The following is an 18,380-nucleotide window of genomic DNA, read 5'->3' on the forward strand; positions in this document are numbered from 1 at the left end:
GAAACAGGACAAACCTCCCTCCAAAAGTAATACTATTGTCTGGAATGCTATTGTCTAAACACCTAAAAACACAATTACATCATGACACGAAGGAGGGGTGGGACGACACCCAACTGAAAATATGAATTGCCTGTTATCCTGATATGTTGGTTTTATAGTGTAAATAATTTAATTAATTCAGGTTATTAGTCGCGTTCCTTCAATTTGAAAAATCGATCCTTCATGCAAATCAGGGAAATCCACTGGATGCTATAACTCACTGAAATAAGGTAAATGTATTACCATCAAAAGAATTTAAACTCTAATTCTGAACATGTAGCCTAATTTTTCAATTGTCCAAAATAAATGTTGTCAGTATACTGTCAGTACATCAAACATGATGTCTTTTGAATCAGGTTTGACCTATTAAATTGTAACCATCAATTCTCAATGTATCCTTTATTCACTTTTTCTAGACAAACAGCTCATTTATGACTAACAGTTAGGCCTCTGTTGCAATAAAAGTCAATACAAATACATGGGAGTGTGTTGGATGTTATAATTTAATTTACCAGATGTGATTGTTTTCCTTTGTTGCCGTAGGCAAGGCCCAGGTGATCATTTATCAGAACTGGAAACTTTTAGAAACAAGGTACATTTTAAAAGGCATTAACACATTTTGCAAACAGATTTTTAACTTGAATCCAAAAATGAATTTGGCATCCCATGTTTGTCAGTATCACCCCAGAAAAACAGCAATTGTGTGAGGCCAGTGTATGCAAGCACTAGCAACAGACCATTAGATAATGTACCAAGGCCTCCAGGATATTAAAGACACAGGAGGATAATTACAGTTTTTAGATTTTTAAAATACGATAAAAATATTATAATCTAAAAAAAGTATAATTGGTGTGCCTTTAAGCATGTACAACTGTGGCACATGTGAAAAAAACAAAACAACAAAACAGGTTTGTTTGTAAATTCAATACATTCCTGAAACAATTGTGTGCCACAAAAATGTGCAATGTGATGGGATGTGCAATTCCTAAAATTACAGTTTTATGCATCTTTATATACTGATATACTGATTAAGTAAGAGGTTTGCACTTTGCCAGTAAGCAACTTTTAAAACTATAAAATGTAAAACTTACATTTTATACTTCCGGTACCACGTGCATGGCCAGGGAGATTAGAAAGTTTAACACGTGGTATTAAATCTTGATGTAGGGAAGAGGGTTTTAGATTAATGGAGCATTGGTCTTTCTTCTGGGATAGATGGGACTTGTACAGAAGGGGGGCTAATGCATTGGGAGAGCATATGTGTAGAGTAATTGAGAATCTTTTAAACTAGGGACCAGGGGGGCAGGGAGCTCTGACAATGGGAGATGTTCCACTAAGGAAAGAAAACAAAGGGAAACTGCTAGTAGGAAAGTCCTGAAATGTTTGTACCTCAATGCCAGGACTACAAGGAACAAGATGTTAGACCTAGAAGCCACAGTGCTGGTGTGTGACTATGATGTTGTAGGAGTGACAAAAACATGGCTTACAGAAAATGATGCGGGTGAATACAAGTTGAAAGGATACACACATTTTAGGAGGGACAGGCAAAATCGAAGAGGGGATAAGGTAGCATTATATGTCAGAAATGACACTGAGGCAGAAGAACTTAAATTAGATCCTGGTAACAAAACAGAATTTTTGTGGGTTAAACTTTTGAAAAAAAGATCCGGAGGATTAGTGGTGGGAGTGTGTTACAGACCACCCAACTCAGATATTCAGAAATATTGCATTGTACAGTATAATCAGGACTGCATGTAGCAAGGATGTGGCTGTTATAATGGGGGATTTCAATTTCCCAAACACAGACTGGGAAAGCCCAATTGGGACTACAGAAGCAGAAACAGAAATGGTTGAGATGGTAAATGACTGCTTTCTAACTCAATTTGTGAGGGAACCAACCAGGGAGAGCGCATGTATTGACTTGATCTTTTCAAATGTCCAAGATAGAGTCAGGGGGACACTAGTTAGACAACCAATGGCAAACTGTGATCATAATATGGTTAGCTTTGAGGCATTCTTTCAAAAAACAAGGACCAAGTCTAAAACAATGGTCTACAATTTTAGAAAAGCAAACCTTGAAGGTATGAGGCGGCACTTAGAAGAGTTACACTGGAGCACACTGGATACAGATTCAGTTGAAAATGGATGGGTATATTATAAGAATATACTACTTGAGGCTCAGGAGAAATTTGTACCAAAACTTAGCAAATTGAGGACCAAAAAATTGTTTAATAGAGGTATGCAAAAAAATATCATGAGAAAGAAAATGTTGTATAGCGCATACAAAAGGGACAGAGACTAAACAAAATACAAAGAATATGTTGAACTGCAAAGAGATCTTAAGAAAGGGATCAGGAAAACAAAGAGGGAAATAGAAAGAAACATAGCTCTTGGAGCTAAAACTAATGGAAAGAGCTTTTTTCAATACTACAACAACAAGAGGTAAATAAAAGGGGGAAGTGAAACAGATAAAGGGCAAAAATGGAAGATAAAGGGCAAAAATGGAAGTATCTTGGAAAATGAACAAGATGTGGCAAATGTTCTAAATGAAAAAACAAAAAAACAGATAACATGCCACAGGTTAACAAATCAGTCCAGTCAAATCCTAAGAGAGATCAGGATAAATGAGGAGGAGGTACTAAAGGGACTAGCAGAATTAAAAACAATCATATCACCTGGGCCAGATGGTATATTTCCAACAGTAATTAAAGAAATTAGGGAAATTATTTTTAGGCCGCTAACTAAAATATTCCAAATGACACTTAGAACAGGGGATGTGCCAACTGACTGGAAGACAGCAAATGTCATACCAATCCACAAGAAAGGGGACAAAACTGAGCAAGGAAATTACAGACTAATCAGTCTCACCTGCATTACTTGTAAAATGTTGGAAAAAATTATTAGACAAAAAATAGAGGAGCATCTTAATGAAAACCAAGTTCTTGGAGATAGTCAACATGGGTTTAGACGTGGCAGATCATGTCTTACTAATCTTAGAATTTTTTGAACATGCAACTGCAGCTGTAGATCATGTGAAAGCGTATGATATGATATACTTAGATTTTCAAAAAGCTTTTGATAAGGTTCCACACCAAAGACTGATCCTCAAATTGGAAGCTGTAGGCATTCAGGGTAATGTAAGTAGATGGATTATGAACTGGTTGATGTATAGGAAACAGAGGGTGTCGATTAGAGGAGTCGCTTCTAACTGGAGTGAGGTTGTTGGTGGAGTTCCACAGGGATCAGTACTAAGGCCTTTGCTTTTTCTAATCTATATTAATGATCTGGACTCTGGGATAGTTAGCAAAGTTGTCAAATTTGCAGATGATACTAAAATAGGTGGCTCAGCAGATACAATCTCGGCAGCACAGGCTATTCAGAGGGACTTAGATAATATTCAGTTGTGGGCCGACACCTGGCAGATGAAATTCAATGTGGACAAGTCCAAGGTATAACATGCAGGTAACAAAAATGTCCACTATAATTACACTATGGGGGAACAGAACTAGATGAAGTATCGCATGAGAAAGACCTAGGAGTCTACATGGACTCCTCACTTTCTCCATCCAAACAATGTGGGGAAACAATAAAAAAGGCAAACAGAATGTTAGGGTATATTGTCAAAAGTGCAGAATTGAGAACAAGGGCAGTGATGTTCAGACTGTACAATGCACTAGTTAGAGCCCATCTGGATACTGTGTACAGTTCTTGGCTCCACACTTCAAGAAAGATATCGCTGCTCTAGAGGCAGTTCAGAGGAGAGCAACCAGACTTATTCCAGGTCTGAAGGGAATGTCCTACTGAGAGACCGAGGGAACTGAACTGAAGAGTCGTAGAAATCCAGAGAGAGATGTATGTTTCCAAGCAAAGGTTTTTAATACATGCAGCTGCAAGGAAGAGGTTCAAGAGGCAATCTCAAGAACAGTCTTAGAGAAGTTACAAACTACAGGCACTTTTATGCAGACCAGACAGTAGAGAAAGATAACAGAGCCCACATGTCTGTCCCGTGATGAGTGCAAGTTCGGTTTCTGCCTGACAACTTGTTAGGAAAACCCATCTATGGTTAAACCGGGGAAAATTAAAGCATATGTAATGTTTAATATAAGGGGGGTTTGCACAATGTATCAAGCCCAAATTGCTAGAGAAAACTGGAACTTATCAGAGTCTGTTCCTCTGGGTATCAGGGTTGAACTATAGCACAGTACAGTAGCACAGTGAGCCAGTGAGACAGTGACCTTGAAATGCATTTCTTCAGAACCTTTTCACACTGGAACAGAGGAGACTACGTGGGGACTTGATTCAAGTCTTCAAAATCATGAAGGGCCACATCAAACCAGAGGAGCTTTTCCAGATCAGCAGGGACACACACACACCCGGGGACACAAATGGAAATTGGGCTTCAAGGCATTCAAGATGGAAAACAGGAGACACTTCTTCACAATCTGGAACAAACTCCCCAGCGATGTGGTTGAAGCTGAAAATTTGGGAACATTTAAAAATAGACTGGATAGGATCCTTGGATCACTTAGGTATTAATGGACACCAAACGAGCACGATGGGGCGAATGGCCTCCTCTTATTTGTAAACTTTCTTATGTTCTTATCAAATTATGGAGGATGTCACTGATGCTCTTTCAGTGTTTCAGGATGTGTCGTGTCATAACTTCCTGGATAGAGAAAACACAGTGGAAAAACTCCCAGCAGTCATTATGCGACCAGAGTTTAACAGTTTAGAGTATTAGAAGTTGCTTATGTTATAGAATCTAATTCTAAAAATCCCATTCAGCTTACCCAGTCATTATAAGGACACATAAATCCACAATTTTAGGAACCACACTAGTTCCCAGCATGTCTGCTGAGGGAAGTAAGTTAGTTCACTATATGATTAAGTGAAATGGCTCTCAGATTACAAATGTAACAGCATGTACAGTGAGGGAAAAAAGTATTTGATCCCCTGCTGAATTTGTACGTTTGCCCACTGACAAAGAAATGATCAGTCTATAATTTTAATGGTAGGTGTATTTTAACAGTGAGAGACACAATAACAACAAACAAATCCAGAAAAACGCATTTCAAAAAAGTTATAAATTGATTTGCATGTTAATGAGGGAAATAAGTATTTGACCCCTTCGACTTAGTACTTGGTGATAAAACCCTTTTTGGCAATCACAGAGGTCAGACGTTTCTTGTAGTTGGCCACCAGGTTTGCACACATCTCAGGAGGGATTTTGTCCCACTCCTCTTTGCAGATCCTCTCCAAGTCATTAAGGTTTCGAGGCTGACATTTGGCAACTCGAACCTTCAGCTCCCTCCACAGATTTTCTATGGGATTAAGGTCTGGAAACTGGCTAGGCCACTCCAGGACCTTAATGTGCTTCTTCTTGAGCCACTCCTTTGTTGCCTTGGCTGTGTGTTTTGGGTCATTGTCATGCTGGAATACCCATCCACGACCCAATTTCAATGCCCTGGCTGAGGGAAGGAGGTTCTCACCCAAGATTTGACGGTACATGGCCCCATCCATCGTCCCTTTGATGCGGTGCAGTTGTCCTGTCCCCTTAGCAGAAAAACACCCCCAAAGCATAATGTCTCCACCTCCATGTTTGACGGTGGGGATGGTGTTCTTGGGGTCATTCCTCCTCCTCCAAACATGGCGAGTTGAGTTGATGCCAAAGAGCTCGATTTTGGTCTCATCTGACTACAACACTTTCACCCAGTTCTCCTCTGAATCATTCAGATGTTCATTGGCAAACTTCAGACGGGCCTGTACATGTGCTTTCTTGAGCAGGGGGACCTTGCGGGTGCTGCAGGATTTCAGTCCTTCACGGCGTAGTGTGTTACCAATTGTTTTCTTGGCGACTATGGTCCCAGCTGCCTTGAGATCATTAACAAGATCCTCCCGTGTAGTTCTGGGCTGATTCCTCACCGTTCTCATGATCATTGAAACTCCACGAGGTGAGATCTTGCATGGAGCCCCAGACCGAGGGAGACTGACAGTTATTTTGTGTTTCTTCCATTTGCGAATAATCGCACCAACTGTTGTCACCTTCTCACCAAGCTGCTTGGCGATGGTCTTGTAGCCCATTCCAGCCTTGTGTAGGTCTACAATCTTGTCCCTGACATCCTTGGACAGCTCTTTGGTCTTGGCCATGGTGGAGAGTTTGGAATCTGATTGATTGATTGCTTCTGTGGACAGGTGTCTTTTATATAGGTAACGAGCTGAGATTAGGAGCAGTCCCTTTAAGAGAGTGCTCCTAATCTCAGCACATTACCTGTATAAAAGACACCTGGGAGCCAGAAATCTTGCTGATTGATAGGGGATTAAATACTTATTTCCTCATTAACATGCAAATCAATTTATAACTTTTTTGAAATGCGTTTTTCTGGATTTATTTGTTGTTATTCTGTCTCTCACTGTTAAAATACACCTACCATTAAACTTATAGACTGATCATTTCTTTATCAGTGGGCAAACGTACAAAATCAGCAGGGGATCAAATACTTTTTTCCCCCACTGTATGACTTAAAATAATAAATAATAATAATAAAAAATAGTATTTAATAGTCTCCTTTTTATTAAAAAAAGCCAAAACGTTCTTGCATTTCGAGGTAAATTAAAGACTGTACATAGTTTCTCTACTTTACTAAAGCTCTAAGTGTTTGACATACACTTGAAAAGTCAGCTGCCCCAGATGTTATTTTCTAAGGTTCAGCAAATAAGATGTATAAAACGGGTGCATTGCAAACAAGAAAAATGACTATATGAAATACACAAACCTATAAAAGAAAACTCTTGTTTCCCTGTGAACAGACTGATGAGATTTGCAGGAACAGCTGTGTACAATGTTTAGCTTTTACATTTCAAGAAGTGATACTTAACTGACTGATTATGCTTTTGTTTTATTTTGGCTAGAATTCTACAGGGTATGTTCCAGGGAGGAAATATGATTATTCTATTTCAAATTAATAAACATGAATTTAATTAAAAACGAAAGAATTCCTATTCTCATAGTTGTATTGATGTGGTTAAAAACTTCAATTAGTCATGGTTCACTGTTTTGCAATTTCCATGAAATGTATTTCTTTCTTTTTGCGGTTTCTGCATTATACATCCTGAATGCTGATGCCTGGAGATAGAGCTTGCACTTAATACTCCCTAATCTTTCACACAGAATTTATAGCAAAAGAGACGACACCACCCCAGTCTGTGGTTAATCTAATACTGATTCTGATTTACTGGTCCATATATTCAATACCCCACTTATTAAACCTGATTATCACAAAATATTAATGTTCTTTCTATTCATAGACTAGCACATATTCCCACATTCAAGGACTTTAATTTTAATCATGAAATGTAATCATTAAAAAAGTAATTTATATTTTTACCTCTGTAGGACACAAAACTGGTTTACACATCCTGAGATCAGAGCAACTAGGCACTAAACACCTTTTTCTTTACTTACCATTATTGCCTAACTATATCTAATTATTGTACACAAAAACACATTCCCAAAATGGAAATACCATGCATATTAGTCCAAACCCCCTTAGCCAAGACTTCATAAAACTCTTTGTGGTCTCTTTTATCTTTGTACGTGAGTGACTCTGAACACTGGGCGTGGATGTGGCATCTGCATGTAAAGTAAAGCTATTCTAATCAGGCATACAAACTGATTGATCTCACTCTAATAAGGGGGTCAGAGTCAGGGGGCTAGATTCGTACAAAGTAAGAAGCAAGTAAATCAACTAAAAGTGAAAACATAATTTCATCAAACTTGAGTAATTGCAAGTTATTCTATAGGTCTAACTTTATGTCATCTTTGCCTTCAGAACAATATACTCACACATAAAAATAAGTCTCTAATGACACACATAAATATACATGTGACACATACCTTGACTATTTTTTTTCCTAAGTTCAGGTGAGCAGTGATGGTAAAATAATTTAGAGCTTTTGTTCCAACATAAAATGATACTCACAACAACAAAATTAAATTAATTACAAAGTAATGTATGATTGATGTTATCACACTGATTCTGCTGTGAATGGCAGTGCAACAACACTCCAAGGTATAAGTTAAACTGACCCAATGTCTAATGCAAGTAATTATTTTAAAGAGTCTAATACATTCTCATGGAGTGTGGCCCTCAAGGACGGGATTTGAAGAACACTGGGAAAAACAATACTTTCTATTCCTCGGACACATTACAATGAATCACTGTTGTTATTTCATCATCAAGCTCTGACTATATAGCAAAAAACTAATGAATAAAAAAATAAAATCTTGAACCGATCAAACCAACTTACAGTCCTAATAGCTTCATATGTAGGCTTTGTTTTGTTTTGTTTGATTTGGATCCTTGTTATTGTTGTCATTTACTTATTGGTAAATATATACAAAAAAACATTTTTATTACTGTTGTTTTTCTTTTTGACAGGAACCATAAGGAGAAAAAATATACGATTTTCTTTTCAAGGTTAATAGGGATATGAAAGCTTCTGCTGTAGGAGCAAACAAGCTTCAGTAAACACTATACTATACTAACCAGTTCATTTAGGATACCAAAGTATTCATTACATTCCCTAGTGCCTACACAATGTACAGCAAGTACAGCAATTACTTCAGATTTTTTTTTTAAGCTTTCATTCATCCAAGCCTAAATATGACAGCAATTTTTCATGTGTAATTCCAATTCAACCTTCCTTAACATAATTTATGTCTGATGTGATTGTCTTGCATTTTAATTTTAAAAAGGTTATTTTTTTTCAATCCAAATATAAGTAATGGTTACATGTTAAGAAATACAATTAGCTAAGCTTCATTGCTTTTATTGCTTCTGGTAACACTATCTTGTCCTGATATAAAGAAATGTGGCATTTACTGAGGCTAATATTTAGTATCAGTGTGCACCGTACCATACATATCCACCAGCTGCTGAAGATAATGCATAAATATGATAATATTTCAAGTTCCCACAATAAATTTTTCATGAAAAGGAGGAGTATGGTAGTTTTGTGGAAATTCAGACAACATAAACTAATCGAAGCAAGACGCAGAGTTTAACATTCACTTTGAGTCCTCCTCAAAGCGTTTAAAGGCTTAATAGTGTTGCAATTGACCGTTGTAAATTTAAACTTTTTATCAAGGAAAATGGCATTCAGACTCGACTGCCTCCGAATATAAAGCTCTTCCACAGACTGATCTTTGGACTGTCTCTCTTATACACTTCAAGCAATACGATTTATTTATAAAGCCGGATGGTGGTGGCAACAAGCACATTCAGCCATAGGGTCATTTTTTATCAATTCTGACATCAGACTGAATCTATAGTGGGCTGTCATTTGGCATGAGACATTTTGTGTTACCTAAGGCAAAACAATTTTCAAAATAGCTCTCCACCTGCGTCTGTCTGTGTTAAGATCTTACACGGAGTGAGTTTATGATAGAATAAACAGAATAAACAGCAATTTAGATAGAAATGGTAAATCTAAAGGAAGTACTCTTTTTATTACTGATCTGTAAACTCATTTGTCACCATCCTTTTATTTTGAAACCATACTTTTTTCAGGTCAGGTTATGCATGAAACAATACTTTACTCTGACACACAAAACCTAAAACAATGTTTGTAATATATATATATATATAAGTATATATATATATATATATATATATATATATATCATCACCATCACCATCGGCCTATATCAATCCACTGCAGGATGAAGACCTCCCCAAGATATTTCCACTTGCTTCGATCTATAGCTTCTGTTTTCTATGTCACACCTGCTAAGTGTATGATTTTATCTTTCCATTTTCTATGTGCTCATCTTCTAAGTCTTTTTTCATCTCCCTCTATACATAAACGCATTACATTCAAATCCTATAACATTTTCTCAATGAGAGAATCACATTATGGAGACGGTCCATACAAACCACTTTACAAGTTGATAGACTTCAAACTGAAATATACATATTCCATACGCAATGCACCAAGTCACTAATGGAAAAGTGACTATTAGAGTATGGTTTAATACATAGATTTTTCTGTAACATCAGCAAAGCTTTTCTAATACTCAGAGGTGTTCCATTCAATTCCCAACTTTAATTGAATGTTTTTTAGTTATTGGGAACTGTCTGATAATTTACAGAACAGCACCTTTACAGCTGTGTTGTACTGAATGCAATAACTGTAATCAAAATGTATAAATACATGATTTCTTGATGACAAAAAAGTATTGCTTTCTGCTCAGAACCTGTCACAGTTCCCCTACTGTCTACTTAGAATACTAATTGACACACAGGAGATACCTAGTGGTGAGTTAATGACATTGCCACAGCTGACAGAATACAAATGTTAAAAGTGGCTTCAAGTTTACACGATCAAATTACCATCTAATAGGCTTTTAAAAATATACACTTTATCAGGATTCTTCTGAAAAACATCAGGGAATGCATATCCAAGTGTAGCTAGATATCCAATGTTAAAAGGTATAATCTGAAACTCGATTTGATGCCTACTGTCTTTTCTTAAAAGAAATAGTACCCGAAAGGCTATAATTCCCACTGAATTCACTTAGAAACAGAACCATCAAAATATCCAGTATCAAACAATGATATGGTTACCAAACATAAAAGCAGATACCCATACAGCCCGACTGACTATTTATATTATGTTCTGAACTTCTGACTGCAGTTTCCTTTTTATAAACCTGCAAAGTCCCCTGATCATGATTTCAACATCCTTCTTTTTTCAGTGAAGTTCACGATTCAGTCTCCAATTTCTTGAGTTGAAAGGGTTTGTGGGAGATTATGTGAGTCATTTAATTTCTGATTGACAAAAAAGCTAATAGAAAACAAGAACAGGCTCTGTCACTTCCAAGCTTGTCCTTTTATATTTCGATAATCTCCGTCTTTGAGTTTCATCCAAAAGCTATAGGCTAGATATGACCAAGCCTCTGTCTCCAAGAGATTGCTTTTGTGACTTATAGATAGGTAAATATAGATTTTAATTGGAATTAAAATGGGTTTAAAAAAGACTACAGAGATTCCAACTAGTTAGTTTCATCAGGAATTACATGCTTTGCTTCTTACAAGATTATCACCATAAAAATGTACAACAGAACTCAATTGAAATACAAATACAAGATCAAAATCAGTGCTTCCCTTTGTATAGACAGCAATTGCCTCTTTGCCACTGTATACGGACATAGAAACAGACACACACACAAATATGCTGATAATGATAAATATGCTGATAACTTGATTTTGAAGAATGATGAAGATCCTTAGTAAGCTGTAAATGTCCTTCATCTCAGTGTGGTATTGCGGAAGGATTAAGGGTATGTCAGATGTTGCAGCCATGTTTGAATACTGTAACTGGATGCATTTGGATGTTTACCTGATATTTACAATTCATGAACATTTAAGCCGACATGTATCTGTTGTTTAGTCGTTTACCTCTTTCAGCTGATCGAAAGTACTGTAACCTTCAGAGTCCTATTTCACGGGTAATATCAGAAGTTTGACTTGGTCTTCTTTTCCAAGATCCTGTATTCAACCTAAAAAAAAAAAAAAAAAAGTTAAGAAATAACAGTGAAAAACCCAAGATAATTTTATATTCTGACAAGGATTTAACCCCATTTCCCCGAAGCTAAACGGCTCTATTTCCTGCTGTGACATTTTTTCTGCAGTCCCTCCGCAGTATGTCTCAGCCTACAATATTCAGTTGACCTCAGGACTCTCAGATACAATGACAAAATAAGAACTTTCCTCTGCCCAGTCAGCATCATGGTCTCAAAATCTGCTTACTTTTTTTTTTTTTTTCCTCTTTTTAAACATAGTCTGCAGGGCAGGTCAGCAGAGACCAAGTCACGTATCTCTTGATCTCCTGACACTGAAAATGTACCTATCCATAGGTTGAAACTGAAACTTCGGTCCAGACACTGAAATTCAAACGAAAAGAAAAAACAACAACCAGAAACAAAGAGCTCCCAATAATAACTTAACATAACATGTGTGATCAATGTTTTTTTCCCCAAAGCAACCCCTGAGCATATACTTAGGCATGTGGCAAATGTGTGGATAGGAGAAATTAAATCTGATGTAGGAGAATACGTTCTAGGTGTTAAGGAAAGAAGTGATACATTTGTCATAATGCCACGACAGCTGGAATCAAACTAATTAAATATTGCAAAGTGTGTAAAATGAAGACAGAATTACAATAGCATCAAGAAAAATAGAAAATATAAGCCACAAATAACTGCAGTGCAGAATTTCATTACCAAGATGTGCTAAATAAACTGTCTACGCACACATCATATTCCACTTGTCAAGTCTTTCTTTGATACAAATGTGTATATTGATCCCATAATCTGAGAGGAATTGATCTCTGCAACTTCAATAGTCAATATTTAAATAAAGGTACAAGGACCACACACAATGTGGGGAATATGACAGAAACATAAAAGGATAGCCTACATTTACTACCAATGAGTTCCCTGGAGGAAGAACATTACAGACTTTCTAAACACTTGTCAATAAGGTGTAGATCCTCTAGATCAGTGGCTCTCTAAATGTATTTATAAGCATATGACTTGAATAGCAGGGGAACCCTCCATGGATTGAATGATAAACAGTTTAATTTTAATTTGTGCAAATAAATCTGTATTAATAATAACCACATGCTTTATCTTTCCGTGTTTTAATGCAGGATTTTCATAGTCAGTTTGCTGGAGGGTCTTGAATCAAATTACATTAAGTAGGTGAAATGAATATGTCTATTAATATGAGAATTTTCATTTGTATTCAGGCATATTTGAACCTATCTGTAAGACACTCAACTAAATTCAAAGCCATATTGTCACTAAAAATTACATCTTACGTATTCCTGCTTCTGTAGTGTATGAAAGAGAGGGGTGGGGTGAAAGTATTGAATATTCAGAAGCCCCTTTATAAACCAAGTTAAAACTAAGTTTACCTTTTTGTTAGATTTTTTTTTAACAATAGGGGAGTGGTCATTATAATATAAACTGATGCTAAGTAGCGACTAGGCTTGAACTGAGGCAGAATTTTTGGAGAGGAAACAGATGGTACACATTAAGGGAGGGGGCATGTGACAGCCCCCAACAGTACTACTGAGAACAAGATAATTAAAAGAGAAATTTAATCAAATTCCTCAAATTAAAAAATCCAGATGGACTCTCTAAGGCACCTACTGTTCTCAACACCTCCACCTCTGGATGCTTTGAATTTATCACACTTAACTTCTGTACCCGATATCATTACAATTTCAGAAGATTGTTTTACCAAGATTGTAAGTATTCATTACATATATACCATATATACCGTCACCATCACCCCACTGCTGGATGACGTATAATCACTCTGCTGAACCTGCTTGTGTTTTATTTTTATTACAAATATGAAATTGGTCTGATAAGCAACAATCTTAACTAACATTTTCTAAACTTCAACAACAATGTCACTCAAATAACACATAATTCTAACATAATTAGTCACATTACAGATATTATTATTGAATAAAAACACTGCTGCATGAGCTTGAAGGAGGCATTCACTATTATTTTACACTTTTTCACTATTATTATTTCTGTCCCCCAAATGTTTTATTATAAATTAATTCAACTTCTCTTCAACAGATTATCAATAGACTCCTCGGGAAAGGTCTTTAGTGGGCAAGAGCTTATTCTTTTGTCACTTTACACAATATAGAAGGTTAAGTACCATCATAAAAAAGACTTGTGTTTTTATTTTTTAAGTGTTATATTTTTAGATTTTGTTTTACTAGTTGATTCTGGTAATATCCTTTAAGCCTTGAAAGCGAGTAGAAACAACCTAAATCAACTCCTGAAGTAGCATTATCCTCTAGCTTTATTCGGTACATTGCTGGAAGTGCATCAACAATCCAAGTGTATGCTGCTCAGTTTGTAATTGTTCCAAAAATACCACTATGTCTCAGAATCAAACAGTCAGATTAAAGTTGCTAAATCCTTTAAAAGTCCAGATAAAACCACAGACATATGTTTAACTGCAGGGTCACAGTAAATTTCATAAAGTAATGACTTGAATTCCACATCAATGTCTACAGATATTATATTAATATTGTTTCATAATGTGTAAACAATTTGAAATTCTTTAAAGCAAGTCCACTTTAAAAAGATTTGTATCCTAGGAAAGATTCACATCGGTCTAATAGATGTCACGTTTTAACCTTCAGCTCTAGAGAAAACCGTCAAGACCGGAAATTACACTAAGTGTTTGATAAAGTTACCATGCGGAATATATTTGTCTTATTTCATTTATTTACAGTACAGATTTATTTTAAAATGGATCAGTGCTTGAAATGTTTAATTTTGAAAATGTACTTAAGTTTTATAAAAAGGATGGGCAAAGCATACGTAATGGTAAGTGAATCAATTATACACAAAATCAATATAAAATGTTATTCACTACCCTTGTCTCATATGAACCATTTGTGACTGGAATTCTGATTTGCACTCACTTTTCATCAAAGCAACAATCTCCTAAGTCTCCTACACAAGACAGTTATTATGCAACATCCATACCCTACTGCACACATAATTCAATAAACCAGTAAGTATGTTAGCCCTCTTCTCGGATCCATATCTTTTGTGTTATTAAAAAGGTACCATTTTGATAACTTTAAATAAAAGCAGTAAAACCGCTTTTACTTAAGTGTCCACACTTAACTGTTCACTAAACTATATTTGAAGGAAAAATGTTCTTCATAAGAGCAAAAAATGTGTATGAAACACAAATTACATATAAAAAACAAATGCAAAGTGACCTTAAAGAAATGTGTCCCTATACAGCATCATTATTCAGAAACAAAAGGGAAAAAATACAGGGTGATTTTGTAAAACTACATTTGATGTACCTTGGGAATTAATAAGCAAGTCCTGCAAAAGCAAAATAAATGTATATTTCCCAGGCCGTTTGAAAATAAAAACTCTTTTGGGAACTAGAGAGAGGAATACATTGTAAGTAGCCAACACATACACCTCGGTCCCAATCTGCCCAGTAAACGTGCACTCGGAATGTGCATAGGAAACTTGTATGCATTGCCGTTGTTGATGCTGTGATTGTTTTTTTGTTTTATAGCTTAAGGAATCCTATAATGTTTATTGTCTTCTTCATAAGAGTCTCATTCTCCAACTGATGTTATGAGGAGTCAGCCATTTCACATAACATAAATGTCAGTAACATTTGTTATGCTTATAGAAGATAAATTACATTTATGACTTTGCTTTTTTATTGTTTTATAAGCTTCTTTTTCCCCAAGCACCACTTGCATACAAAGTTTAACAATAATAAACAAAAATTGTTTATGTTCACCACTTGGAATTACCCAGATAATGCTTGTTAGCAAAATAATGTAAGTTAGCAATCTTTGAAACAAAAATTGTACTGGTTGTGTGTAGCTAATTCATTCTGTATATTTACAATGATAAAGGAAAGCCAATAAAACCTGGTTTTATTGGTCAATGGGCTACTGATATGAACCTCAGAATAGGTTGACATTCCTCAATACTGTGATTATTCCAGTCTAATTAAAACTTTGTGGAATGGGGGGATAGCTGTAAGGAATTAACTAAATCTACTTAGCTAATTTTATGTGAAACCGAGATCTCAATATGCAATCACTCTGCAAGCTGTATGAAACAGATGGCAAAATAATCAAGCTTTACTTTAATTCATAGCAGCCTAGCTTTGAGTGGGACTTAAAAGACAAACATGTAACTGTTTATGGCACTGCATGAAATCTTTCTTCTAAGCCGCATTTGAATGACAGAGGTCTCTATCCAAGGTATTTTGGCATTTTAATTGGCATTCCTTTTTTTTTCCTTTTCTTTTTTCTCTGTCTCTGAAGGTCACGCTCCACTAAGAATACTGTGGCACAACAGCGGTCAAAGAGAGGAACATTTCTAAGAGGGCATCACAGATTATTTGTATCTTTACCATATAGCATATGATACCAAAAGGCTGGTCAAATACAGAAAAGGAAAAAGCACTCCCAGCTCTGCAATATATTGGCCTCCACACATATACATACACACTCCTGCATAAATCATGGTGTGCAAGCTCTCTATTAGAATGCAAAGCTAAAAGTCATTCTGTATTCAAAAGACAAGCCTTTTTTAAGAACCCCTAATCCTGTCAATCCACACAGAAAACATAACTGTATTGGCAGGTTAAATAAATAATAATAAATAAATGCTTCTAAGCCATTTAAAATAAATACAGACTGCTCTTTCACGTCTGGATTCGCATTATACTTTTCCTACATCCTGTTATAACTCTGAAGTGGTAAAGCATCAGAGCACTTTAGGATTCGGTCTGTGGCAGTTAATTGCAAATCAATGCTGCATGAAGTTCAAATACAAACTCATTTAGCTACTACCCTAAGTCTACCTGAATTCTGTGAAGTGTGATCTTCTACATAGTCTTATTAGGGTAACCAGTGAAAGTTTTCAGGTCAAAACTACTACAGTTGTTGTTGAGCGAAGTTTAAAGTGCCATTGACAGAGGAATGAATGGCCCTTTTTCAAGCAGAAGATAAAACACTCAACACCACCCTCAATTTCATATACATATGAATATAATGTTCATACAATTGAGCAAATCAAGTGAATTAGAAGTTCACTGTGTCAAAAAATAACACATACCACAAAATTATGTTGCGAATGGCAATATGGGAAACATTTTTATTTTCCAAAAAAGAACAAGTTTAGTAGATAGGTTACTATAACTTTATGCTATTTGGACACTTCAGTCGATTTGCAGGTCATAACATATTTAGTTTGTTTATTCCTTAAGTGGAAGAGATGGGAAATTATACTTAAATTGGCTTAACGTGACACTTATTTGACAGTCTAACGTCTCTTCCTGTGCATTGTAAATCATTTAAGGATATATTTTTGTATGTGCCATCTTTATAAATGTTGTGCTAGACTGAATTATGCACCTGTGAATGCATTGCTGCTTGAAATAGGCTGTCTTTGAATTAAATGTATAGCCTATCCCTCCATAACAATAATGCATACGTATTAACGTTGCCACAGTAGTGCAACTGCTTTCAGGATACAGCACAATGGACTTTATTTAAAATGAAAGTAATCAATTAATTAATTAGCCCTGGTCAATGTGTTTAATTCGTAGCACCCAGATTGCATTCTGTATTTAACCACGACATAAAGCCAGTGTTAAATTCAAAACATAACCAGGTACTAGGACATTTATTGAGTACGGTCTAAATTCAGATAACTATCCTAGCGTATAATATAATGTATATAAATATTATTATTATTATTATTATTATTATTATTATTATTATTATTAAAATACAAAAATACAAATATACGCCCAGCATTTAGATAACCGAAACCGGAAAACAACAGTTGATTTCTACAGCTAAACAAGTACAACATAACCTACTGTACACATGACTGTTTAAACAAAATCTCATATATTGCATACTTAATAGCAGCAACACATATAATGTATTTTGAGGTCATATTTAGCCTCTTGTGTTTAATGGTAGCCTCTGCAAGCTGGAGAAACAGATATGTGACACAGGAACTTACCCTACATGTGCGCACCTCTGGCTCACACTAAGCATTGTGGGAGTTGCAGTTTATGACTGATATAGACTGTAGTTTTAAGGACGCTCAAAATGAATACAAATACCAGAATGCAATGGGGTTTACAGTTCGCTACGTTCGCCTGTCCGATGCATGTGTGCTGATTAGCAGATCAGATTGTAAACTGGCGATGTAGTGGTTTAGCTATATAAAACAGCAGGAAAATATAGAATGTTTGCAATGTAAGCTTAAGTAATAGTTCATAGTAGCAATAGGTTGAGAGAATAACAGAAGAATACTTTTAATGATGATTATTTTTCTAGTTTTGCAATGATAATAAATATTTGAATTGAATAACCCCACTGAGCTGTGTGGGCTGTGCTTGACCAAACCCACATAATACTGATCCATTCCTGGCTATAAATCACGGGGAGATTCTCGGGAAATGGGTGTACCAGGACACTTTTTATAGGAATTAAATTAATTTAGTGCTACATGAGGGGCATCTCTTGTGACTACCTAGGCCGTAAGACAGTTGTGACTCTCTTGTTGTGGAACGCTGTGGGTAACTGAACCAGTACAACTGGTGCTCTGTGAAGGAACAAGAACTTCAACCCAATGCATCAAGATCCTTCCCTCTCCAAAAATATATACATTTCTACCTCAGTTCTCATTTGGCTGGTCCCCTAGAGGTATAATGCCAAAGCATCACCACCCT

The 18,380-nt window shown here is 36.0% G+C and overlaps 1 protein-coding gene across 4 annotated transcripts in view; it reads right to left on the bottom strand.

Annotated features, from left to right (window-relative positions):
- The window catches only part of fhit (fragile histidine triad diadenosine triphosphatase), a 309,150-nt gene extending 291,452 nt beyond the window's left edge, over positions 1-17,698 (bottom strand). For all 4 annotated transcript variants that reach the window (XM_066697922.1, XM_066697923.1, XM_066697924.1 and 1 more), the window contains exons 1-2: positions 17,666-17,698; positions 11,499-11,599 (exon numbers count right to left, since the gene is read on the bottom strand). The gene's annotated coding sequence lies outside the window, so the exon portion shown is untranslated. The remainder of the gene's footprint in view (positions 1-11,498; positions 11,600-17,665) is intronic.
- Positions 17,699-18,380: the final 682 nt, after the last annotated feature.

Source organism: Amia ocellicauda, chromosome 3 (genome assembly GCF_036373705.1).
Source record: "Amia ocellicauda isolate fAmiCal2 chromosome 3, fAmiCal2.hap1, whole genome shotgun sequence".
Classification (NCBI taxonomy): domain Eukaryota; kingdom Metazoa; phylum Chordata; class Actinopteri; order Amiiformes; family Amiidae; genus Amia; species Amia ocellicauda.